Source organism: Mus caroli, unplaced genomic scaffold, assembly GCF_978045245.1.
Source record: "Mus caroli unplaced genomic scaffold, Mus_caroli_1 scaffold_19, whole genome shotgun sequence".
In the NCBI taxonomy this organism is placed as follows: domain Eukaryota; kingdom Metazoa; phylum Chordata; class Mammalia; order Rodentia; family Muridae; genus Mus; species Mus caroli.
This window is the reverse complement of record NW_028227274.1, coordinates 2,346,437-2,372,055: the sequence shown is the minus strand read 5'-3', so window position 1 is coordinate 2,372,055 and position 25,619 is coordinate 2,346,437. Positions and strand designations below refer to the sequence as shown.

General features: G+C 41.2%; 1 protein-coding gene across 5 annotated transcripts in view; it reads left to right on the top strand.

Moving 5' to 3' along the window:
* Positions 1-10,405: 10,405 nt before the first annotated feature.
* Znf438 (zinc finger protein 438) overlaps positions 10,406-25,619 on the top strand; it is a 139,526-nt gene continuing 124,312 nt past the window's right edge. For 2 of the 5 annotated variants that reach the window (XM_021151116.3, XM_021151113.3), the window contains exon 1: positions 10,422-10,894. The gene's annotated coding sequence lies outside the window, so the exon portion shown is untranslated. The other 3 variants (XM_021151117.3, XM_021151112.3, XM_029471958.2) reach the window with 3 other exon arrangements.

Below are 25,619 nucleotides of genomic sequence, written 5' to 3'. Positions count from 1 at the left end.
ATTTATACTGCTTTCAAGAAATACATCAACATCAAAGATAGACGTTACCTCAGAGTAAAGGGCTGGAAAGAAGTAAGCTGCTGTAATCAACCTAATATTCAACAAAATAGACTTCTAACTAAAATGAATCAAAAGAGATGGGAAAGGCCACTGCATACTCATCAAAGAAAAAGTCCACCAAGATGACAACTCAATTCTGAACATGTGTGTCCCGAATGCAAGGGTACCTACATTTGCAAAAGAAAGATCACTTAAGCTTAAATCATATATTAAACCCCACACATTAATGGTGGTAGACTTCAACACCCCACTCTCACCAACGGACAGGTCATCCAGACAAAAACTAAACAGAAAATTAATGAAACTAACAAATGTTATAATTCAACAGACATCTATAGAACATTCACCCAAACACAAAAGAAAATGCCATTTTCTCATCACCTCAGGTAACCTCAACAGATACAAGAAAATTGAAATAATGCCCTGTATCTTATCAGACCAGCATGGATTAATGCTGAATTTCAACAACAACAGAAAGCCTACACACTCATGGAAACTGAACAAATCTCTACTGAATGACAACTGGCTACAGTCAGAAACAAAGAAATTAAAGACTTTCTAGGGAAAAAAAAGACTTTTTAGAATTTAGTGCAAATTAATTCACAAACAATCAACAATTTGAGAAAGAAGTCAGGAAAACAACACCTTTCACAATAGACACAAATTACATGAAGTACCTAGATGTAACTCTAACCAAGCAAGTGAAATACCTGAATGACAAGAACTCCAAGTCTTTGAAGAAAAACATTGGAAAAGATATCAGAAGATTGAAAGATCTTCCTTGTTCATGGATCCACAGGATTAACATAATGAAAATGGCCATCTTACCAAAAGCAGTCTATAGATTCAATGCAATCTGCATCTAAATTCCACCACAGTTCTTCATAGATCTTGAAAACAATTTTCAGATTCTTATGAAAACTTTAAAATACTCTGAAAATTGGAAATAGTTCTACCTGAGGACCCAGCTATACCACTCCTGAGCATATACCCAAAAGATGCTCTAATATATAACAAAACACATGCTCCTCTATGTTCAGAGCAGCCTTATTTATAATAGCCAGAAGCTAGAAAGAACCCAGATGTTCCTCAACAAAGCAATGGATACAGAAAATGTGGTAAATTTACACTATGGAGTGTACTCAGCTATTAAAAACAATTATTTCATGAAATCTGCAGACAAATGGATGGAACTTGAGAATATCATCCTGAGTGAGGTAACCTGGTCACAAAAGAACACACATAGTATGTTCTCACTGATAAGTGGATATTAGTCAAAAAGAAACTTGGAATACCCACAATGCAACTCACAGACCATATGAAATCCAAGAAGAAAGAAGACCACACCAAAGTGTGGACGCTACAGTCCTACTTAGTAGGGGGAAGAGAATAATCTATGGGAAGTAGAGGAAGAGTGGGGTCTGGGAGCGATAGAGGAGGGGGTGGACAAAAGGGGGCTAGTTCAGATATGGGAGGAGATGGGTCAGAAATTTGAAAGTAGGTAGGTAGCAGTGGGAGAGGGGACCTGGGGGTAGCCACTAGAAATTCCCAGATGCCTGGGGGCTCAAGAAGTTCCCAGGACCCAACGGGGAGGACATTAGCCAAAATACCCAACAAAAAGGAGATAGAACCTGTAGAGACAGCGTTCAGGCAAAGCCCCCATTTGAGGGATGGGGCCACCCACCTACCTCAAAAATATTAATCCAGAATTCCTTTTGTCAAAAGGAAATGCAGGGGAAAAGAGTGGAGCAGAAACTGAAGGAAAGGCCATCTAGAGACTGCCCCACCTAGGGCTTCATCCCATCTGCAGTCACCAAACCCTGACAGTTTTGCTAATGCCAAGAAGTGCTTACTGACAGGAGCACAGCATAGCTGTCCCCTGAGAGGCTTTGCCAGAGTCGGACCAATACAGATATGGATATACACAGCCAAACATTGGACTGAACGCCGGGACCCAAATGGAGAAGTTAGGGCAAGGACTGTAGGAGCTGAAGGGGTTTGCAACCCCATATGAAGAACAACAATATCAACTAACCAGACCCTCTAAAGCTCCCAAGGGACTAAACCACCAACCAAAGAGTACACGGGGCAGTCATGGCTCCAGCTGGATATGTAGCAGAAGATTGCCTTATCTGGCATCACTGTGAGGGGAGCCCCTTGGTCCTGTGGATGCTTGATGACCCAGGATGGGGGAATGCTAGGGTGCTGAGGCAGGGGTGGGGGAGGCGAGCAGATGGAGGAGCACCCTCATAAAGGCAGAGGGACGGAGGAGAGAATAGGAGGCTTGTGGAGGGGAAGCTGGGAAGGAGGATAATATTTGAAATGTAAATAAATAAAATAACCAATAAAATAATGAAAAAAACCCAGGTTAGCTAAAAAAATAAAACAACAAAAACAACCCAGTATGATAAAAGAACTGCATGTTGAGTTTCATGCTATTACTATGCAGTCATTATATGCATATTATATACACATTATAATATGCATATTATAACTCAGTAGCATTACTTGAAACAGGGGCTAGTGCTAACTCCTGAAGTGTTTTATTGCTCAGGATTGTTTGTGTACTGTGGAAAGAGATGGAACTGGAGACAAGATGGAGGTGAGGAATAGATGATATGAAGAGCTTACACAACAATCTGGGGCCTTGGTGATGTCTGGGAATTGGGTTCTGCTGAGGGCCATGTCTGGATCTTTCCGTGGTCCTGCAGTAGCTAGAGTCTGTGGCCTGATTTACCACCAAAAGCCATGAGGATTTTGGTGGTCTGAGCTGCCTTCTGAGACCATGTGGATATCTGAGGGCTGTGCTATCTTTGAGGGACATAGTGACCTGGGTGGCATTTGCCATGCTGCCACTGGGACCATGTTTGGGTCTATGGTCGGATTGCCACCAGGATCTGTGTTGATATCTGAGGCCCTTGTTACCACCAAAGGCAATGTGGATGGATGTCCCTGGTCTGGGTTGCTGCCTGAGGCCACACTGATATCCAAGCACTGTGCTAGCTGGCCCTTGGCTTGGGCAGCATGAGAGAGCTGGCCCCACTCCTTGTTTGTCACATAGCAATGGTGTGGGCACTGGAGAGATGCCCACTACTACTGCCACCACCTGTGAGGAATGTGTGAGAGCAGAAGAGCTAGTTCCTGCCCCTCACTGGTATTAGCACTCAGGAGAGCAAAGAACAGACCTCACACATCTTTTGGGCTGTATGGTAGAGGCAGCCCTGGTGGCATGGGTAAGGGAGAGCAGGAGAACTGGCCCTGCTCCTTGCCTCGGCAATGCAGGAGACCAAGTCAGCTTCTCCCTGGGGTCCAGATCCAGGACTCTGAGTTGGCCCATTCCAACATTCACCCCATCCATGAATTGCTAGAGCACATGATAGGTCTGGTCCTGCAGATTCCAAGTTGTGGGATCTCCACAGCACAGAGCAACAATGAGGTGTCTGTGAGGAGTCCTGGTGGGGAGCCAGTATTGATGGTGTGGCAGAAGCCAAAGGCCTTGCAAGGAAAGATGTACAGGTGAAAGGGTGTACTATGTGACGCATGGTGACACATCACAGCTTCCACAGGAGATTTGTTTGTTTGTTTTCTTTTGATGAAAGGTTGCAAAGATGGAGGACAGATATGGAGGGATGGAGTGATGAATGGGATTGGGATACATGATATAAAATTCACAAAGAATCAATAAAATTTTTTTAATAAAAATTTTTAGAATTCAATATAAAGGGTTACTTATAAATGCTACAACTAGCCCAAAAGAAAAGAGAGGGGCTGGCTTAGTTGCCAGTGGGAATGATAATAGATCTTTAGGGCCAGACAGGGTAAACATAAATATAGTACAGGAGAAGTGGTGCTATGGAACAGAAGGAAGAAATGATCATGGCTAGGAGGGAGCAGGGAGATACAGTGATGGGTTTAGGAGTGAAAGCCAGGGGCTGGAGAGATGGCTCAGCAGTTAAGAGAGCTGGTTGCTCTTCCATGGGACCAGATTTAGTTTTCAACACCAGCATGGCATGGTGACTCCCAACAGTCTGTAACTCCAGTTCCAGGGAATCTGACAGCCTCTTCTGGCCTCCATGGGTGGCAAGCATACACATGGCACATTCAGACAAATACTTTCCACAAAAAAAAATAGTCAGAAAAAAATTAAATATATACAAAAAGAATTGGAAGCCAGACTACTTTAACTGGTATGATTCTACTTATACTGCCAGAGTTTGCAGCCTATACAACAAGAACTTATTCTCATATTTCTGGCTACTACAATGCACTGTAGAGGTCTCTCAGAGCCAGTCCCTGCTGGAGACCCTATCTTTCTTAGCAGATGGTTGTCTTCTTCCAGTGTCCTCATGGAAGGGACAGTCTTCCTCTTCTCAGATGACCAGCTTCCTTGCTAGATCATGATCCTATCCTGATGGTCTTATGTGCTTAACTTTGCCTTCTGAACTCTAACTCCAACTACACTCGCAGTGAGAGCTAAGACCTCAACACAAGATGTGGGGTTGGTGGGAATGAGGAGGTCCCTCATTCATTTTATTTTTCTTCTATCAAGTAGGAAAACACTAGGTTCTATCTCACTGAGCTGTGCAGAGGGCTAATAATATTTTAGGCCTAGGAAGTGTTTAACAAAATATGGCTATTATCAGCAGAGGTAATTAATGGCACAAATTGGGCTTGCAGATGAGTAGGTCTTCTCCAGTTGGAGAGGAAAGAAATAGTCCTGAAAATAGACTATTAAAGGCCCAATGCCAGAATATTTCATCCAATACTCTGGGTTGTGGAGGCCAATAGACTGGACTAGGTGAAGTTCAGTTCCTCACAGAGTTTCAAATATTTCTGACAACTTCTCCTTTATGTTCTTGGTCTCTGGATACAGCACACACCACGCACGGAAGCAGCTTGCTTCTTTTAGCTGTCAACACAAAACCACACAGCTGGCTCCTGACTTCATCAAGAGAAGGGCTACAAGGGCAGGTTCCTTGTCTTCTCCTTTTTCCATTTGCTCCTTCCCCCTCCTCTGGCTATTAGAGCATCTTTTGTCCTAAGTCCTTTGTTTAAGAGAATTAATTACAATTATGACCCCCCCCCAGTGTCTGTTTAGCTCTTTCAGAAGATGGAATGCAAATAGGACTCCAGGTGGCCTGACCTGATTCCCCAGAGTTCCCAGAGGACTAACACCCAACTAAGAGACTTTTCAAGAATAATATTTAGTGAGTGTGGTAGTTTTCTGTTCCTGTAATAGACATCATGACCAAAGGCAGTTAGTGGAGGAAGCAGTTTGTCTTGTCTTCCAGATTAAGGTGTGTCATGAAGGGAAGTCAGGGCAAAGAGGCCATGGAAGGGTTCTTCTTGTTACCTTGCTTCCCATTTCATCCTGCTTTCGTTAGCACCGAGGACCACCAGCTCAGGGGTGGCATTGTCCAAAGTGCACTTTACCTCTCACATTAATCATCAAGGAAATTCACTATAGGCTTGCCTTCCGGCCAGTCTGACACACGCATTCTCCCCCTGCCCCTCAACTTGTTATTGTCAGTTTCACATCATGCACCCCAATAGTCCCACTCAGCTCCCTGTTCCCTCATGTCCACTTTCCACCCTTGCAATCCCACCAAATCAAAATGAAAAACAAACAAACAAACCAAAAAGCAGTAAACAAAACAAAGCATAGAAAAGATCTTATCATGGAAGCTGTGGTATATCCCAGCACATCCTATAGTATATATCTCTGCCCACACATCTTCACTTGCAAATATGCATTATAATGAGTCATTGGTTTAAAGTCTCTGGCTTCTGTGACACCATCAATACTGGATTGTCACCAGGACTCCTCCCAGTTATCCTATTGGTATCCTGTAGCTTTGGATCTGCCCCAACAGTTCACAGATGATGCAGTTTTGGGGATGAGCCAACTCAAAGCCCTGGATCTGGGCCTGGGTGGTAGCCGAGCTTATCAGCCTGCTGGCACTTCTTCATCCACATCAACAGGTGTTCTAGCACTGTTCCAGCTAGCCCACCCAATGTAGCCACTAGCAGAAAGCTCTCCTGCTTTCATGCCTCCAGGGCTAGCTTACACTCACCCACACCTCTAGAGTCTGCTCCACTGTGCTGCCCAATTGAGACAAAGACAGTCTCTCAGATGCTGTAGCAGACAAGGGTCTGGACCTGCTCCCCTGGCTTTTACACCCTCGGGGTTGGCTCATCCATGCCTTTGCCACCAGGGCCAGCTCCACTGTGTTGCTTAGGCAAGGTGTAGGGTCCAATGGTTTTAATGCCAATGCCATGTGTTTGGCTTTTTTTTTGTATTATTATTATTATTACTATAGCTCTGTAGTACAGCTTGAATTCAGGGATGATCATAACTTTCTTTTGGAGGTTCTTTTATTGTACTGGATTGTTTTTAACTATTCTGGGCATGTTGATTTTTCCATATGAAGTTGAGTGTTGTTTTTTTTTTTTTTTTCAAGACCTGTAAAGAATTGGCTTGGAGTTTTAATAGGAATTGCATGGAATCTATATATTGTTTTTGGTAAGATTACCATTTATACTATGTTAATCCTACCAATCCATGAACATGGGAGATCTTCCCATCTTCTAATATCTTTTCCAATTTCTTTCTTCAAAGATCTGAAATTCTTGACATACAGGTCTTTCACTTGTTTGGTTAGAGTCACTTCCAGATATTTTATATGATTTGTGGCTATTGTGGCTATTGTGAAGAGTATTGTTTCCCTGATTTCTTTCTCAGTTGCTTATTGCTTGAATATAGGAGGGATACTGATTTTTTTTTTGAGCTAATCTTGTATCTAGTCACTTTGTTGAAGGTGTTTATAGCTGTGGGAGTTCCTTGGTAGAATTTTTGGGGTCACTTATGTATACTATTATATCATCTGCACATAGCAATACTTTGACTTATTTCCAACTTGTATCCCAGTAATCTCCTTTTGTTGTCTTATTGCCCTAGCTAAAACTTCAAGTACTATATTAAATAGATACAGAGAGAGTTGGAGAGCCTTGCCTTGTCCCTGATTTTAGTGGAATGTTTATATGCATTTCTTTCTTTAGTTTAGGGAGTTTTATATCTATGATGTTGTTAAATATATTTTATCAGTTTTTGAGCTAGAATTTTTCTCCTTTTTCTATTCTTATTATTCTTAGATTTTTGTCTTTCCATAGTTTCCCATATTTCCTTGATGTTTTGTGTCAGTAACTTTTAAATGTAACATCTTCTTTGACCAGGCGTCAACTTCTTTTATTGTATTTTCTATGAGATTCTCTTCCATCTCTTGTATTCTGTTGGTAATGCTTGTGTTCCTGTTCTTTTACCTAGATTTTCCATATCCAGGATTCTCTCCATTTGTGTTTTCTTTATTGCTTATATTTCCATTTTCAGGTCTTGAACAGTTTTATTCATATCCTTCACCAGTTTGGGTTTTCCTGGATTCTCCAAGGGATTTATTAATTTCTTGTTTAAGAGCCTCTATCCTCTTCATAAGATTGGATTTCAGGTTCTTTCTTTTCTTGTGCCTCAGCTATGTTAGAATATGTAGGGCTTGCTGTAGTAAGACATATGGATTCTGGTGGTGCCACTGTTGTTGATCTGGCTGTTTTGTGTTCTTAACTGGTCTCTAGTCATCTTGGTTTGGGTTTACGTGCCAATTTTTGAGTTTATCTTTGTTGGATGGATGTTTTTTGGATGTTTTTCCCCTTTGTCTCTGTTTCTTCTCCAGTCTTCTGGCCTGAGTAGCCTGCGGTTCTAGCAACCAGCAAGTGAGTCTTCAGGTCCTACTGGGTGTGTCTGCTGGGGTTTTAGTGACTTGTGTGGCCTCCGGGGCTCCAGGAATTGGCTTGGTCACTGAGGTTCCTAGTATTGGCTTGGCCTCTAGTAGATTAGGCGTCTTCTGCAAGAGTTGTGGGTTGGGATATTCAACCCAGCATAGTGGGTATTGGTCTGGTCACTGTTTTGAGTTAAATTTTACATAATGTATCGTGGACTTTCTGGTTCTTTGGCTGTTTCTTAAATTATTATTTTTTTCACATGAAGTCATACAGATCAATGATTATTATGAGTGTGGGTTAGGAAGTAAGGTTTCAAGTCTTTCTTCTGCTATTCATTATCTGTAACCTACATCTGTCTCATGCAATCCTGCTTGCCCAATGAGTAAGATGGGAATAATGACAGTATACACCAGTTGCAAGGGTGGTCATTGCCATATAATACCCAGGGAACATCAGCCATTGTTTGCAAGGGTGAGGTGGAGCTTTACTCAGCTTGCTCAGTAGAAATAAGGCAAGTACTATGTGTATTGAAGTAGAGGACTCTAGAAAATAGATTGCCAGTGCCGCAGATAGCAAAATGAAAGAATAAACCAACACCCCCAATACTAGGGGTGGAGTGCCTTAGTGCTCTGAGTGTTGAACCTGGTCAGTGCAGACTTCTGTTTTCTTAAAGGCAGCTCTGCTTGCAGCTCCTCTCTCTACAAGAAACACTTCCATGCTAGCTTCTCCTTACTCATTTAGACCAAAGTCCAGTTCATTACAGAAGCTCCAGCAAAGGTGGTTGTGCTGCTGTGTGAGCATATTCTGCAATGCCATATCCTTCACAGGGGAATGTAGCCCACATCAGAGACAGTTAACATACTTAGTGTGTACTTCTTAGCCATTTCTTCCACATTTCCATTTGACATTCAAGTTCCTTTCTCTGTTTTTTGTTTAGCACATTTACTTCTTTCTTGCATGCAGGTGTTTAAAAAAATATATGTGGACTGGGGCGATGGCTCGGTGGGTAAAACGCTTGCTTGCTGCATAAGTATAAGGACCTGAGTTCAAATCTTAAGAATCCATATAAAATTTGATTTAGTAACTCCAATCTGTAATTGGAGTGCTCCTATAGTGAAGTGGGAAGGGGAGCCAGGAGAATCTCTGGAACCTTCTGGGCCAGCTAATCTACAGCATGACAAACAGAAACCTTGCTTCAAGCCAGGTAGAAGGCTAGGACCCACAAGAGAGACTCTTCTCAGACCTCCACATGTATTCCTTGGTACTCATAAGCCAGCACACACACACACACACACACACACACACACTCACACACATCAACACACACAGACAAACTTGTGGCATTAAGAGAAATAACACTGAACAAATGATTCAATAATATTTTACCATGGCCTATATCAAAACCTATACTAAAAACATTTAGCACATTTGGTACATAGTATTTCCACTCCCCCCAAATATTACATATGGCATTTGCCTGGGGGAGAATCTCAGGTATTAGCTAGAAGATTAGTTTAGAAGAATTCAAGTTTTGAGAAATGATATAGAGACATAAATATGTGAATAGTAAAACACAGTACATTAATATTGTTCTTAATGAAAAAGAAATACCACAATTTAAAGATATGTGGAAGTTTTAAAATAATATTATTTCTATATTGTTGCACAAAATAAAAGTGTTGTTAAAATTATGTGCAGACTACAAATTTATTTTATGTCATTTGATAAGAATCAAAACATTTCATGGTATTTAAATGCACAGATTAAGTTCTTTTAAAACGAATTATGTATATTTTCCTGGAGAACATTATTGTTGTACTTCACTTTTTTGAGACAAGATCTCTCCAGTCCAGACTGTCCTGGAACTCTTATTGCAACCATTTTCCAGCCATCATTCCCAAAGTAAAGTGTAAACAAACCATTGTTTTAGATTTAGATACAGGAGCTGTCACGCAAAATCTCTGACCTGGCTATTTGCCTATAAATTATATCTTGAATATCTATCTATATATATATAAGTATATGCTGAATATACAAATTATATCCTCTTCTAAGACTAGCTCCAACACAGTTTGAACTGCTTTTTTTAAAGTCAGAAGGTTTACTATTTTCAGTCTGAAGAAGTAGATTTCAAGTCTTCAGATTCTGTCGTCCATTCTGCCTTCACTTTCTTTGCAGTGGTCTTTTATCCAGAGCTGGACTTAAGACAGCTGAGCTTTCCTCATGAGGTGGTTGGTTGGAAAGTTTCACAGGTCACTACTTGTTAAATTTAACAGGTGACCTGTAAAAGGTTTCCTGGGGCCAAAAAGGGTAACACAGTAAAAGAGTTAAAGATCCTCGCTTCAGCAATAGGCAGCAAGGCACATACAGAGAGGGCGGGGCCGCTCTGCAGCAGGAGCCAGCAAAAAAAAAAAAAAAAAAAAAAAAAAAAAAAGCCGGAGCCGGAAGGGCGGGTCTAGGGGCGTGGCCTAGCCGGAGGTGGGCAGGCCTGGCATAGGCGGGGTGGGCTTTCAGTGGTTGTCCTGGAAGGGCGTGGTCTACTCTTCGTGGGCGTGTCTGGCTGGGCGCGGGCGGGAGTGGCTTTATCCGGGCAGAAGTGAGACAGCGCAAAGGACCATGGGACAGGTGCCCCTATGACCCCGGCGGAGAACAGTGTCTCTTAACCAAACGCGTAGCAGTTTTAGTTAACAGGTGAGGGGAGGAAGGCAGTGTTTGAAGAAGAACTACCTAAGAACCCTTTCGGCCACCCTAAGCCCGGGCGAGAACTTGATTTGTTCCCGAGGTCTCTCCCTTTCTGTCTATCGACCCCCGACCTTCTCGCTTCTGGGGCCGTGTGAAGATGGTGAAGAGTGGCCGCCTAAGCGCGCCAGCCTGCGAAGCTCACAGGCACGCGGCAGTTGGCCATGTGCGCTTGCGCGCAGGTCTAGGCAGGGCGGGGCGGGGCGTCCCCTGCCGCGCGCTGGAGGCGGGGCCTAGGCCGGAGCGCCGCGCCCGCGGGCTGACCTCGTTGAAGTCGACCCATGACGTCACCCCGCCGTGACGCGTACGCAGTAGGAAAACTGTAAGTTTGCGAGGATCATGCAGCTCTGCCTTGCGGGGCTCGCAGGGCCTACGTTCTGCTCGCTCTCGCAGTCGCTGTGTTGGCAGCGGGCACCGGGAAACCTCGGGTTACACGGGAGCTGCCGAGCGTGACGCGGGGCTGGTGGTCGCCCCAGGTGGGAGCGCGCCCTCCCTGCAGCGCTGGCTTATGGAGGCGAGGCTGTTCCTTAGCCTGGCCCGCACCTTTCCCTCTGGCCTGTGACAGCCAAGAGCGTGCGACTAAGGCCTGGGAACGGGGAACTGGCGAGGCCCTCCTTAAAATTCTTTGATAAAGAGATTAGATCTTCAAGTAGGACATGCTTGGTCAGTCTGCGCCCTCAAAGACTAGCTGCCCAGGTCCGCCTTCCTTGGGATCCTGCAAATGCCCAGGTTGCTGATGACAAATTACATGCAGTGTTGCCTCAAGCCTTCTTTCTTCTTTCTATAGGGCTGCAGCGTCTTGAAACCCTGTGAGTTAACCTAAGCTATGTAATCCTACACAACAGTTAAGACAACATTTTTTATTCTAAGGAATGTGGTAATCTATTTGTATGTAAGGATCTTTCTCAGGGCTTGGCCTCCCCCACACACCTACCCCAACCCATTGGATCATGACTTTTGAACCTGAAGGTATCTCAGCTATAGTATCAGTTGATCAGGAACCAAGAAAAAACCTGGTATCAATATCACAGAGATTTTGGCAATACTTGTTCCCCCAGTTTGGCCATTAAAGAAAAATGTTTTTAGCAGCCCAGAACTAGTACATTATGCTCAACACAAGTTCATAGAGTCAGCTTGTCTGCCTATACGGTTTTAAAATCTTGCCTTCAAATGAGTTAGTTACAACATTGAGACCCTTATCCAACTCTGGGAGAAGTACTACCCAGGAACTTTGAAGGGAATATACACTCCCTAGGATGGACTTATACAGTAGATCAAGAGGCCACGTTTTTATGACTTCAGTGGAGAGTGTATCATCCTTACAGAGGACTTAAATCAAAGCAGAGCTTCTGAGTTTTGTTCTCCTATTTGTAGCTTTCCAAAGATACGTCACCTACGTCTTAGAACTTTTTTTAAAGTCTGTCTCTAACCTGGGAGGAGATAGTATAGCTTTGTTATTTTTACAGGGATCAGAGAGACCTGGAGGGAGAGCAGCTAAGTATGGTATTGCTGTTTGCATCAGACCCCACCCATGATGAGATACCAGGTTCAGAGTCAGATCTGTAAATAAAGACTGCTCTATAGCTAGCGGACTTCCTAGGACACTGGAGAAGTAGACACAAGCAATGAGCACACAAAGTTATTTGTGTGAGTGCAGTGAAGGAAAGGAAGGAGGGGTGTGAGGATCAGTAAAGGCTGGTTTGAATGAGTCATTTAGGGCAGACTGTCTAAGGGAGTTGGCGTTGACTTACTCTAAGGTGGGATAGCAGCCCATCAGGAGCCCAACTGGTGGCATCCAAGCTCCCTGGGAGGTGGAGGCAGGAGAAACACAGTTTGAGAACTGCTGTAGCTACAGATGGAGTAAAAATTGAACTGAGGAATATATAGCTAGTGATAAAGCCCCTGCCCTTTGTTCAATCTCTAGTTGGGTGTAGTGGAAGGAGACAGTATAACCATCTGGCCTGGAAAGCTTACCGCATGCATGGAACTGTTCTAAACGCTGTCTTACAGCCAGCTTTTTAGCTAAGAAAAATACCTTTGTTATTATAGATTAGAAAACTGCTACACATGTTAGGTATGTACTCAAGCTAAAAGCTTAAGAGACTCGGAGTCTTGCATATTTTACTAAATTTACATTAGAACTGCTGTCATTTTTTTTTACCATTTGAATTAGGTCATCTGACTTGAGAGGCTATGTTCCAAATGTCTATTCTGTCTCAGAGCTTGGTAAAGTTGGAGAAAGAAAGTGTTGCCCTTGTAACCTGCTTTCGGGGTGGGGTGGGGGCTTGGAGTCTGTGGCAAAGTAGACATGTTACTCTGAAGTTAATGAAAAGCCACAAGACAGTTTGTGTCATAGAACTGGCACCTGTCTGTTTTCTACTTCACTCCATGGAGAATTAACTGTAGAGTTTTAAAGTGGGGGAGATATCTTGAAAAGGGGGCTGGAGGTGGGAGGAGGCTGTTGCTGTGCTGTACCTTGAGAAGGGAGATGGTATGGTACCGTAGGCTGGTGGAAGCAAATGGGGGGATGACATTGAGAGATGAAACTCAAGACTACTGACAGAACGTACTGATGTCCCAGGGAGGTTCAGGGAAAGGAGAAGGAATAGCTCTTCAGGATTGGCATGGAAGAACTAGGAGAATAGTAGTGCTATGTTGCTAAGGTTTGGGAGGAGAAATAAAAGTCTAGTTCTTAAGTTCTAGATGCTTGTTAGATGTAGTAAATACTAATAATTAGCATAATGTATATATGAGCTAGATTCCAGACAAGGTTACACACACTCATTTAATCCTTAAAACAGTTGTATGTCCTAAGAATTTACTGTTTACAGTTTGCAGATGAGAAAATGGACGCACAGGGAGCTGCCTTAAGTCATCTAGTAGGGCAGGCTTCAGACTACTTATCTCTGGTCTCTGTCCATTGCCATGAGGTTGAGTGTTGGAAGGGATTCACCCCCAAGTGCTCTAGCTTGCATGTTAATGTCATGCAGGTTAATGTCTGTAACTACCCCATTGTGGACATGTTGAGTAGATATGAAATGACTATAGGGATAGAAATACACATACTTTTGAAGAGACAGACTGATTTTGTTCTTTTCTAATCCTTGGTTGATAACAAGGCAAGAGAAGGAGCTATACATGGTAAGACTGTACAGGCTGGTTTTTCCTTGTTTGACTGGATCTTTGTAGCTGTTCCGTTCTTCTGTCTGTCATCTCCACAGTGTTATGGGTATAGTGCTGGTGAGGTTTTTGTCTCATTCACATCTCTATCTTTAGTTTCCTTCCATTGACTCATTTGTAGCTGGGAAGAGTGACTTTCTATGAAGGGTATTGGTTAAGTTTGGGGAGTTTGGAGATGAATAAACATGATTTTCTTCCTGGAGGAGCATAGCATGAGGAAAAACCTGTGGGAATAGAATCAGAGTAGAAGAAATGCATACATACATGCTAATGAAGGCCCCACACTTGAGAGATGGGGTGTGAAAGGGCAAAAGAGCAAAAAAAGGCCTACACAATTGCATGATGGATTGGAAGCTCCCCAAGAGTCCTTTTGAACAAAAGAACTACTCAAAGTCTTGCATATTTTATTAAATTTGCATTAGTTTTAATTGGCACTGATAAAATTTTCATCAAATGAAATAAATTCTGATATTTGACTATCTCTGTGGAGTGGTGACTTTTTCTAGTTCTGTTACCTCAGTGTTGACAGGGTTCACTAGTACAATAAGGAACTAGTTTGAAATGTTGTTGCTTGCAAAGCAGAGGGCAGTGGAGGGGCCATGTATGAAATACTTAGGCAGGTTTCCACTGTTCATAAGTGTGTCGTGCCAAAGTTACACATGATAGTATTTGAATTCTCTGTTAACCAGCCCCTTATGATGAATACATACACATCTTTTGTCTTGTTGCTTTAGGCCCATAGTAGCACAGTTCAGTGTGGGGAGGAACTTATAGTGGAGGAAGTCTGGAGGAAGTCTGCCTTCTAAAAGTTCCAGCCCTGTAGGCTGGCCACTAAACCTTTTGCATGTGAGCTGTTTAAGCTCCAGACCATAATGCTTGCTATTCATTCATTCATTCATTCATTCATTTTTCTCTCCTTCATCTTTGTCAATGACTGCTCTAGCGATGCAGATTTAAAATAGGTTTATTTTATGTGTATTTTATCTGCATGTTACGCATGAGCACACAGTGTCCCCAGAAGCAAGAGGAGGGTGTTGGATGCCTCTAGAACTGGAGTTGCAGATACTTGTGAACACCACGAGGGTGCTGGGGTCAAAACCCTGATCCTTTCTACAAGAGCCATCTCTTCAACCTCAAATTTCTTTCATGTTTTTATACATACTGGACTAGCTACTTGGTTATACAATTGTTAATTTTCAAAAATACAAAAAAAATTGTATTAGTTTTCGTAGTTTTTGGCAGTATCTGTAAGATGTGGTGAGCATATATTATCTTCTTAATTTGACAGGTAAGAAAATAGGTACAGGTCAAATGATTTGTCCTGTGTCAGGACAAGTTAGTGATAAAAGCAAAGTGACTTGGAGTTAAATCTTAATACCTAGGACTACTTAAAGTTACCTATTACTGTTACTCAGTTTATCTTCTTAAGAATCCTGTGATATGTAGCTATTATTCCTGTCATATAGAGAAGCAACTGGTCCCCCAACTCATAATGTGTCCCTTCATTGTTTCCATTGAGTTGTACTACCCTTCCAAATATTTCCATATTATATGAACTTGACTTTTGATTAAATCCACGAGATCTATTCTCTGACTACATTGGTCTCTTGCAACATAGACTTATATTGATGTCCCTGCTAGAGTCACTTGATAAGGTCAGTGTTTGTGATCCTGCCCAAATTTGATTTAGATTCCTGATTTTGTTAAACTATACAGTAACAAGATTTGCTATTTAGAATTTTCTTTTTGAGAAGATGTAGGTCCAGAAGCAGTACACAAAAATACTCTGATCAGTATTTGCCTGTAGCTGAATAAGGAAGTCTGTAGAAGCAGTCCGTTTGCTCTTCTGGTTGAGTCCTGTTTAGGAGAGGACACCCATTTGTGCCCCTTTTGAATCAGAGTCTCTATTATTCTTGTCAGTGCAGCTTCAAATATGAAAAAGAGATTAAAAGGTTAGCCATTTTCCATGTCAAATTTGAGGACATTTCCTTTTAGGGTTTTTTTTTTTTTTCTCCCTATGCTGAGCTAATCCACAGAACAATATTATGGAGGTTGATGTATTTTCCTTCTAAAACAGACTTACTCTACTTTAGTGGGTATTTCACTTTTGTAATGTGATAAGAGCTGGTGAGAGTTACTTATTTCTTAAATTGTAAGCAAGAGTTTATCAGTTTGCCCAAATAAAACAGTATAAGATTTTTGATTTTTACATTTTATATAAATCAAGCTGGGCCATCATTTTTACTAGCTAAATAAGATAGCTATTTAAGCAGTTATTTTGTTTGAAGATTATTTGATAGCAGTTAATTCTTGGTGTACATTGTAGCAGTCAGATGTTTTAATATTTTATATAGTACATGCACTGATCGGGGTTGATAGTATGAGATTGTAAGTGTTAAGGGTGGGGAAGAGTTGCAGGCAAGGATGACTATAATTATACTTAAAAGGTCTTGATGAAAATTACCATTTATGAAGCTGGATTGTTTTAACAAATATTTTTCTTACCCACAAGAAGAAAAAGAGTAATATTCAAATAGCCACAATATTAGCTGTATTTTTGGCATGAAGAGATCACTAAAATGGAGTTAAAGCAAAGATGGGATTATGTTATTTAAGCAAGAGACACCACAATTCTCTAGGCTTTTAAAGGAAGCATGATGTTTAAAATTGGTTAATTTTCATAGGTGACATAGTTGAAGGATTGGCTGACTTTAAACTTGGAATTTGGAGATTGGCTGATTTTGAGGTTTCCAAAGCAAAGCAGTTGCTGACTGGCTGAAATTCTCAACTGAATTGTTGAGAAATGTTGAATAGACTTTAAAAATTGATTGATTGTGACAGATTCAAAACCAGTTTTGTGATTACCTATTTGCAGCCAACAAACAATCTTCCTTTCTTGAAATATATGTGCCTTTTAATGACATTTATGTTAGCATATCAATGATAGCTATTGAGCTAATATTAACATATCTTGCTTTTGTTTTGAAACTTAAAAAGATGTTGTTTCTGTGGGATTTTTTGTTGTTGTTTTTTCCATTCTCCTGATATTTTATATTTGAGAGACTGCTTTGTGAAATATTTAAAAGTGATGTGTTATTTTTAGAAATGCTCTAGTTCTTTAAAAATCCTGGGAAAGCAGCATTATTTTTTTGTCTCCTTTCTTTCTTGAGGTAGTGTGTATCATGGACCCACCAAAGTCAGTCTTTATAGATGCTCAGTCACATACATATATATCAGCTTGTTGGTTTGCTGTTAGAGATACAGCCTGAACTGACTACTTTCAGATACTAGTCATTGTTTATTAACAGGTTAGAAGTTTAATGACTTTAATATCTGTGAATCATTTTACTACAATTATCATGTTACAACACTATTACTTCAGCTATTTAATATTTAGAATGTTTCTTCTTCAGAAGAAAATGAAAATCTAAGTACTGGTACTAATAGAAAGCTTTTTTGTGAATTGATCTCTCATAGTAATATATTTTAGAACCTTTTTCTGTACAGATGTTAAAATAAACTTACGGGACGTTCATTTCAATATTAGAGGTGACAAACTTTAAAGGTTTTGGTGTAAGTTCTTTGTGTGTGCCTATGCTACACAGGCCAGAGGATGGCCTCCATTATTGTTCCTAAGACATTGTTCACCTTGGGTGGGGTTTTTCCCTTTCTTCTTTCTCTCCCAGACTCCTTTGTTCTTCTTTTTCTGCTTGCACACACAGAAACAGGACAGCTTGCAAGTGGTTCTCTCCTTCCATCATACAAACCCTAAGCCATCGAACCAGAGTTTGATAAGCTTGGTGGCAAGTGCCTTTGCCCAAGGAACCATCTTGCTGGCTCCCACCTTTTTTTTTTTTTTTTCAGATAAGAGTTTTTAATCTATAGTTGGCCTGGAGTCTGCTGGTTCTGCCAGGGTGTCCCAAGAATCCATCTGTCTCTGTCTCCCCTCTCTGGCAATATAGGCAAGCCCCACCATGTCTCACATTTTTGGAGGGTGGAGTAGGTTCTGTTGATCTAGTTTAGGTCCTTGTGTTTGTGCATCAAGCACTTTGGGGATTCATGGTTACTGAGTTGTTAGAAGAGAGAAGTTGTAGAAGGGTGAGTGGATTAATGACGACAGATCAGAAGGCTGAAGGTCAGTGACAGTGCTGCCATTGCTTCCTCTGTGCTGCCAGGAAGGAGGTGAGGATTCCGAAATGGTTGTTGGTTGAGGAAGGAGGAAACTGAGGGAGTCTGACCTAATAACCTTTCCTTTGTTTCTATAGAAGTGCTGTACTTTGTTTAGTGAGGGGTGAGTAGGAAGCTTGAAAAAGTGGTAGAAGTTTGGATGTGGTTCTGTGGGAAGTCAGAGAGGAGCTGATTGGGACCCAAGAAAGAATGACTAGCCAGCAGTAAGAAGGACTTACCCAGGTGGGGTGTTGTGCATTTGTAGGGTTCACACTCTTTCTGCTTGGGGATTTCTATAACATTGATTTCCAGATTGGGTAGATGAATAGGTGTTTAGTAGAGATAGAAGCCGACACAACTTTGAGAATTAAAGATCAGGGAGTGGGCAAAGCTGGATGGGCTGTTCCTAGGTTATGTTGGAAAAGGGATAAAGCTAAGAGCATGGTTAATACACAAGAAGAAAATAGACAGGGAAGTAGAGGAAAAAAATGGAAGCTTAAGTTGGTTGTTCATTCATTCATCCATTAAATATTTATTGAGCATTTTTCTTTCAGTCACTGTTCCAGATAATGTTGCTACCTAAGTCAAAGGAGAGATGGAAATAGTGTCTGTCTTGATAGGCATTAGTTCTATGGTAAAGTGAATAGTGTGTATGTGTGTGTGTATACACATGGGCACACATGTGCACGTGACAAGTGTATAGACATGCATACATGCACATACAAAATTCAAAATGGTAACTATTACCAAAAAAATAAAGAAGAGAAGTGAAAGAGTGATACAGATGCTGTTTTGAAATAATGTGATCAGAAAAATGCTCTTAGAATGGCATTCTAATGCTCACAGACAGAGGACAATATCCAGGGACATAACCAACATAGACATCCACATGGACATCCCAAGGTCAGGAACAGCACTGACTCCTGGGAAGACTTGGAGCATCCCTAGCATTGGGAAATGTGAGCAAAGAGGAGAGTGGTAATCAATTAGGACAGCTGAAAGGATTTAGGGTTTTACTGTGCCTTGAGAAAACATTGGAAGGTTTGAATCTGTCATACTTTTCTGAAGGTGCTTACATTTGCTGGTTTTTGGAGAACTGATTGGCAATGGGAATTAAAGAAAACTGAAAGCTAGAGAGATAAGAGGTGGTGGCCTTCAAGAGTTCTGACTTATGCAGTTTAGTGCTTCTGGGTGAAGAATCCTGCTGCTTGCTGATCCTTTAAGCAGACACACCTACTCCACAATAGGAATTCTTCTTTGTGGCTAGAGGCCTGACCCAGACCATTGGCTTACACCGCACCCTTTCCTGTTTTTACTATGATCCTACCCAGCTTCATTATTCATTTTCCTATTTTTTTCTTCATCTTGTCTTTTAGATCTGATACACACACACACACACACACACACACACACACACACACATAGACATACACACACATATATATGTATATGTGTATACACACACACATATATATATATATATATATATATATACACACATACATACATATATATGGGGTCTTCCTGGCTACAACTTCCTCTAGATCTATTTTCTGACCTTTTTATGTTTTGCAATTCAGCAAACTGCCTTTGTAGCTTAGAATTGATGTTGCCCTTGGAACCTTGGAACAACTCTGAGCGCTACTCCCAAAGACCTCCAGGCTCTAAATTCACAGTGTTGAAAGAGCCCTCCATTGAATTGAGACACTGTCCTTCTTGAAGCTGGACATCCCTGAGGTTACTTCAGGCCATGCTCTTCCAGCCTAGCTTACATCATCTTAATCCTTAGGCATGAAGTTTGCCACAAATGGCATTGCACGTTCAAGTTCTATATTGCTGTACAGAGGGCACTTAGCATGTGAGGTGGTGTATCTATCGTCCTGTGGGAGCCTTGACTCACTACCCTTTTCTAAATTCATATAATAAAAATTAATAGACTTCTAAATACAAAACATGGGCTCCACCTGTCCTCAGTACAGTCTTTATTGGTTCTAATTGAGTATTTGTATATTTTACAATAAAAGGAACCATGTATAGTTTAAAAAGTAGTATTAGTTTGAAATGCTTTAACTTCTCAGAGTTGCAGTTTTCTGTTTTTTTTTTTTTTTAATATTTAATGGAACTATTATAACATGTTTATACAGCATAAGTAAACCTGGCCAGGACCTAGATTCTGAATCATTAGTCTTTTCTGACTTAATAGAAAAGTACAAAATATTTTCTTTTTAGGTGGGTTTATATGTCTAGGTCAGAGGACAACTTTCAGTAGTCAGGTCTTACCTTCTGCCTATTTTGAGGGAGGGTCTCTGTCTTCTGGTTTCTGCTACTGGGCTGCATACTGCAAGGTAGTTGGCCCACTAGCTTCCAGGGAATTCTAGTCTCCACTTCCCTTGCAGTAGGAGTGTTTTTAAACATGGATTCCAGTTTGTACTCAGGGTGTCTGTTGTGTTGGAGTAGCAAGTAGTTTCCTAGCAATTCTGTTCCCAGGTAGCTACTTAAAATAAATAAAATCACACAGCCACATAATATTTACATGTAAAGGTCATGCTGTTATTATGTTGAATTATGCTGTTATTATAGTAGTTATCAGTACAGCCCACCCAAATTTGTCTACCAATAAGTGATTTATGGATGAACAGGATGTTATATCTATGCAATGGAATATCATTTACCCTTTAAATTTTTGGATATCCTGACACTTGGTTTAACATGGATGAATATTGGTACCAGATAAAACTGTTGACAACTGGAAATGTGGATATTAAGCTGAAGAGGCAAGAAAAATCATACTTAGAGGTACCCATCTAGTGATTAGCATTTTGTTGCTTGTAGTAAATTTCATAGGATTTAATGGTATTACCTGGAAGAAAGGGATCAGTTTAGTATTTAGAAAGTATACTTTCGTTTGCTGGAATTTGAAAACTTACTTAAGTGACTATAAATTGGCAACAGGAAAGAAATCCTAAATTTTCTCCCAAAGAATAATTTCCAGGGAGAAATTCAAGAGTAAAGAAGTCTTTGGAAGATCACCTCCTTCCTTAGTAGTTATTATAGGTCAGGTTGAAAATTCAACAGACTAAATTTAAAAGCATTAAAATAGTTTTTCTCATAAAAATTCCTCCATATAAACAAATATATTAAGCATCTTCAAAATGCTAAAGAGTGTTACAAATTTTGGGTTAAATAAATCCTTCTTCAGGTAGTAGAGCTTAAGGGGGAGATTGACAGGAATGGTCAACATGAAGTATGACACATGAAGTACACTGTGGTAAGAGAACACCTGCAGCAGGAGTGGGCAGCTCAGTGTAGAGATCTCCCAGAGTAACGGGAAGGGAAGGGTTCTGATGTGAGTATCTTAGTGGGAAGACCCTACAGGGAGAAATTCAGTGTAGCTGACCCATCAAGCTAGGAAGGGAGAGATGGGATACCCTTGGAGAAATGAACAAAGTCCATTGATCAGGTGCTGTCCCCTGGGACTTGATGCTAGTGGTAGTCAAGAAGGATTGCATTTTCCAGAGGAAACAATAGTATCCTGTCTTGGTGTAGGATAAATGGTAGTCTTAGGTTTACAATGTCACAGGATGTTGATAGACGAGCTCCTGTTGGGTGATTCATGGCTAACATTTCTATAGGATACATGCTTCAGACCCCAAAGCTATGCTACAAGTTAACCAGCTTTCAACTGTGCTGATGCTGCTTGGATGCACATACATTGTAGGGTTTTGTTATTTGTGTTAAACTTGTGCTTTTTCTGGTGCTTTGAGGCTATAGTGTTGACTTTTCTCATTTGGTATGAGTCAAGTACATTATTTTACTAATGTCACTGAAATTTATTTTCCTTAAGCAGATTTAGAAAACACAGAAGTGTTTTAATAAATTATGTGGCTTTGAAAATGTTCTTCAATTTAAAGATCTCATCAGTAAACTACATTGTGTGTCACGAGTCTAAAAAGTGAAACCAACATAGAAATTGTTCCAAGTAGTAAAATATTGGTATGTCTTCACTGTTAAAGTCATTGGAATGTAGAAAGTAAAAAATAAGAGTTTAAACTATGAGCTTTAAAGAAAGAGTTCCTGAGTTCAGTAGCTGTTGTAGCAGTAGATACTGAAAGTGTCAGACATTTCTTAATTTGGAGGCTGCGATATAACTCAGTTGGTAGAGGGTTTGTATAGCATGGCTAAAAGATCCCCAGCATGGTATATATGGGGCATGGTAGTGTGTCTTATAATCTCAGCATTCAGAAGAGGGAGGTAAGAGAATCAGATGTACAAGATGATCTTCAGCTACAAACTTAATTTGAGGCCAGCCTGATCTGTGTGTAACCCTCTCTTAATGATCGTTTTTTTTTTTTTTTTTTTTCCTTTTTGGAATAAGAATGTCTATATATGTGATTTTATTTTACAGGAGCTCACAGTTAAGAGACTTTTAAAGTGTTAGGATTTTTAATGACTTTGTGGACTTTTAACATGTACTGTATTTTCCATTATGAGATAAAGATGAGACCTTAGGGACCAGGAATGCAAAGTTATGATTTAAAAGTGATGTGTTTGGGTGTCCTCCCCTACCCCACTCCCACTCTCCAGACTGTTCCACATCCCATCCCATACCTCCTCCCCACCCCTGTCTCTACGTAGATGTCCCAACCCCCCACCCCACCTGATCTCTAAATTCCTTGGGGCCTCCAGTCTTTTGAGGGTTAGGTGCATCATCTCTGAATGAACACAGACCTGGGATTCCTCTACTGTATATGTGTTGGGGGCCTTGTATAAGCTGGTATATAAGAGATGATGTGTTCTAGTGTCTAAGAGATGATGGGGGTCCAGGTTGATTGAGACTGCAGGTCCTCCTGCAGGGTCGCCCTTCTCAGCTTCTTTCAGCCTTCCTAATTCAACAACGGGTCAGTTTCTTTTGTCCATTGGTTGGGTGCAAAAGCATCTTTCAGATGCTTTTTGGGTCTTCTGGAGTAAGGTCATGCTAGGTTGCTTTTTGTGAGCACTCCATAGCCTCAGTAATATTGTCAGGCCTTAGGACCTCCCCTTAAGCTGGATCCCACTTTGGGCCTATTGCTGGACCTTCTTTTCCTTGGGCTCCTCTCCATTTCCATCCCGGTCATTCTTTCAGACAGGAACAATTATGAGTCAGAGTTGTGACTGTGCGATGGACCCCCTCTCCCTCATTTGATGTCCTGTCTTCCTGTTGGAGGTGGGCTCTATAAATTTCCTCTCCCTACTGGTATTTCATCTGAGGTCCCTCCCTTTGAGTCCTGAGAGTCTCTCACCTTCCAGGTCTCTGGTGTATTCTGGAGGGTCCCACCCCCCAACCTCTTATCTCCTGAGGTTGCTTGTTTCCATTCTTTCTGCTGTCCCTTAGGACTTCAGTCCTTTTCCCTCATCCAATACCAGATCAGGTTCCCCTCTTTCCCCTACTCCCTCCCTTCCTCCCCCCAGTCCCCTGTTCACTTTCCTTCCTAGGTCCTTCCCTCCCTCCCCACTTGTGATTGCTTTCTTCTCCCTCCCAAGTGGGACTGAGGTGTTCTCACTTGGGCATTTCAGCTTGTTGACCTTTTTGAGTTCTGTGGTCTGTATCATGGGTATTCTGTACTTTTTGTTTTGTTTTTGTTTTGTTTTTTTTTGTTGTTGTTTTGTTTTGTTTTTGCGTAACATCCACTTATAAGTGAGCACAAACTATGCATGTCCTTTTGAGTCTGAGTTACCTCACTCAGGATGATATTTTCTAGTTCCATCCATTTGCCTGCAAAACTCAGGATTCTTAATAGCTGAGTAGTATTCCATAGTCTAAATATACCACATTTTCTGTATCCATTCTTCTGTTGTGGGACATCTGGGTTGTTTCCAGCTTCTGGCTATTACAAATAAGGCTGCTATGAGCATAGTGGAACATGTGCCCCTGTGGCATGGTGGAATATACCCACTTTTGGGTATATTCTCAAGAGTGGTATAGCTGGGTCTTCAGGTAGATCTATTCCTAATTTTCTGAGGCACCTCCAGATTGATTTCCAGAGTGGTTGTACCAGTTTGCAATCACCCCAGCAATGGAGGAATGTTCCTCTTTCTCCACATCCTCTCCAACATGTGTTGTCACCTGTGATCTTAGCCATTCTGATTGGTGTAATGTAGAATCTCAGGGTCGTTTTGATTTGCATTTCTCTGATCACTAAGGATATATAATCGGTAGACACAGAGGACTTTCTGACTTATTCTGTACCTTGAAGAGTCTTTGTTTGATTCCTACCAAACTTAAGCAAAATAGAATTTCTTCCCTGCGTATGTAACTCCATTTTACCTCCTGTATTTGTGCTATTATTGTATATTAAATCTCTGTATGTGAGAAACTCAAAAGTAGATCACCATAACTTACATTTTATATAATCCACCCTTAGAAGGAACTGGAAGAAAGGAGAACATGGAAATGTAGATAGTTGTATTAGACTTTCTGTACTTCACTGGTGGATGTGAGTTGGCAACGTTATTATCCACTCTTGACAGCGAGTACACAACATCAAAGGTAGGTAGCTCAGCAGCACAACTGCAAACTTCCTGTTTTATTGAATTACACTTTGACAAGGAGAAAAGGCAAGAAGCATGAAATTTGAAAATCATTTTTAATCACGCACACAGTTACTTTTCATGGCATTTCTTTTTTGTGACTTGAATTTCTGAGTTGTGGTTTTCCTTCTGTCAGTGCATTTGAGTTCTTTGTCCTGAAGGCCCGTTGCTCCAGTTTGCTTCTCTTTCTGGGGAGAAACATGCTTGTTCCATTGTGTAAGAACTGGGGCAAAGGTATTGCTTCACTTCTCCCAAAGTGACAGCTCTGCTTTCTCAGGGCTGTTGAGAGCAAGAACATTCTTGCCTTGTCTATCTGGGTGTGGAGTCAGGATAGGCTAGGAGTGCTAAATTCCTGGGTTCTCTATCTGGTGCACCTGGTATGCAGCTTTGCTACAGAGAAAAGGAGCTCTGGTCTTTTCAGCTGTGCCTGTTCAGATTACAGTTGGCAGTAAAGGACTAGGGAGAGAGCACCAGCACTCTCCCTTCCCATGGGGGGCAGCTGCATGCCCTGCTGAGGGGACAAGGACTGAGCCTGCCCTGAGTTTCTGACATTATTTCATAGGTCACAGCTGGAAGTATGGGAGAAGTCAGGAGGGAGCAGGTTGTGGTTCAATGTCACCAACTACCTCTTGCTCAGGCTTTGTGGGTTTTCTTGAATGAATATTTATACATTTGTTGTATGTTCTTAGAAAAATGTTCAGAGACTTTGAATGATTGCTTTGAATGCATTTTCCCACTTAAAATTGTTTATTGTAGAATTCTGTGCACTTCTCTTTACAGAATCTAGACTCCTATTTTTGCACATTTAAAAGGAATTGATAATTTTGTCCCATTTAGTCAGCCTGTTCACACATTCCTAGTGTTAGATTACTGTCCTATCTTTGTAGTGTCTGTGCAGTTTGAAGAACCTGGGAAGTTTGACTTTGACCCTTTATCCATTCCAAGTTTCAGTGTTTCCATATTTGTGGCACAGACCATTATGTTTTCATGAACTCTGTAGGTCAAATTAGCAGCTGGCTAATATTTATTCTGTGTGGTATAGCTCTGGCTATTTTCTATACTGTGTAGAAGTGCAAAGCATGGCTGATCCAGGTGGCGGACTTGTTACATCACAGATTACAGAGACCCATGAC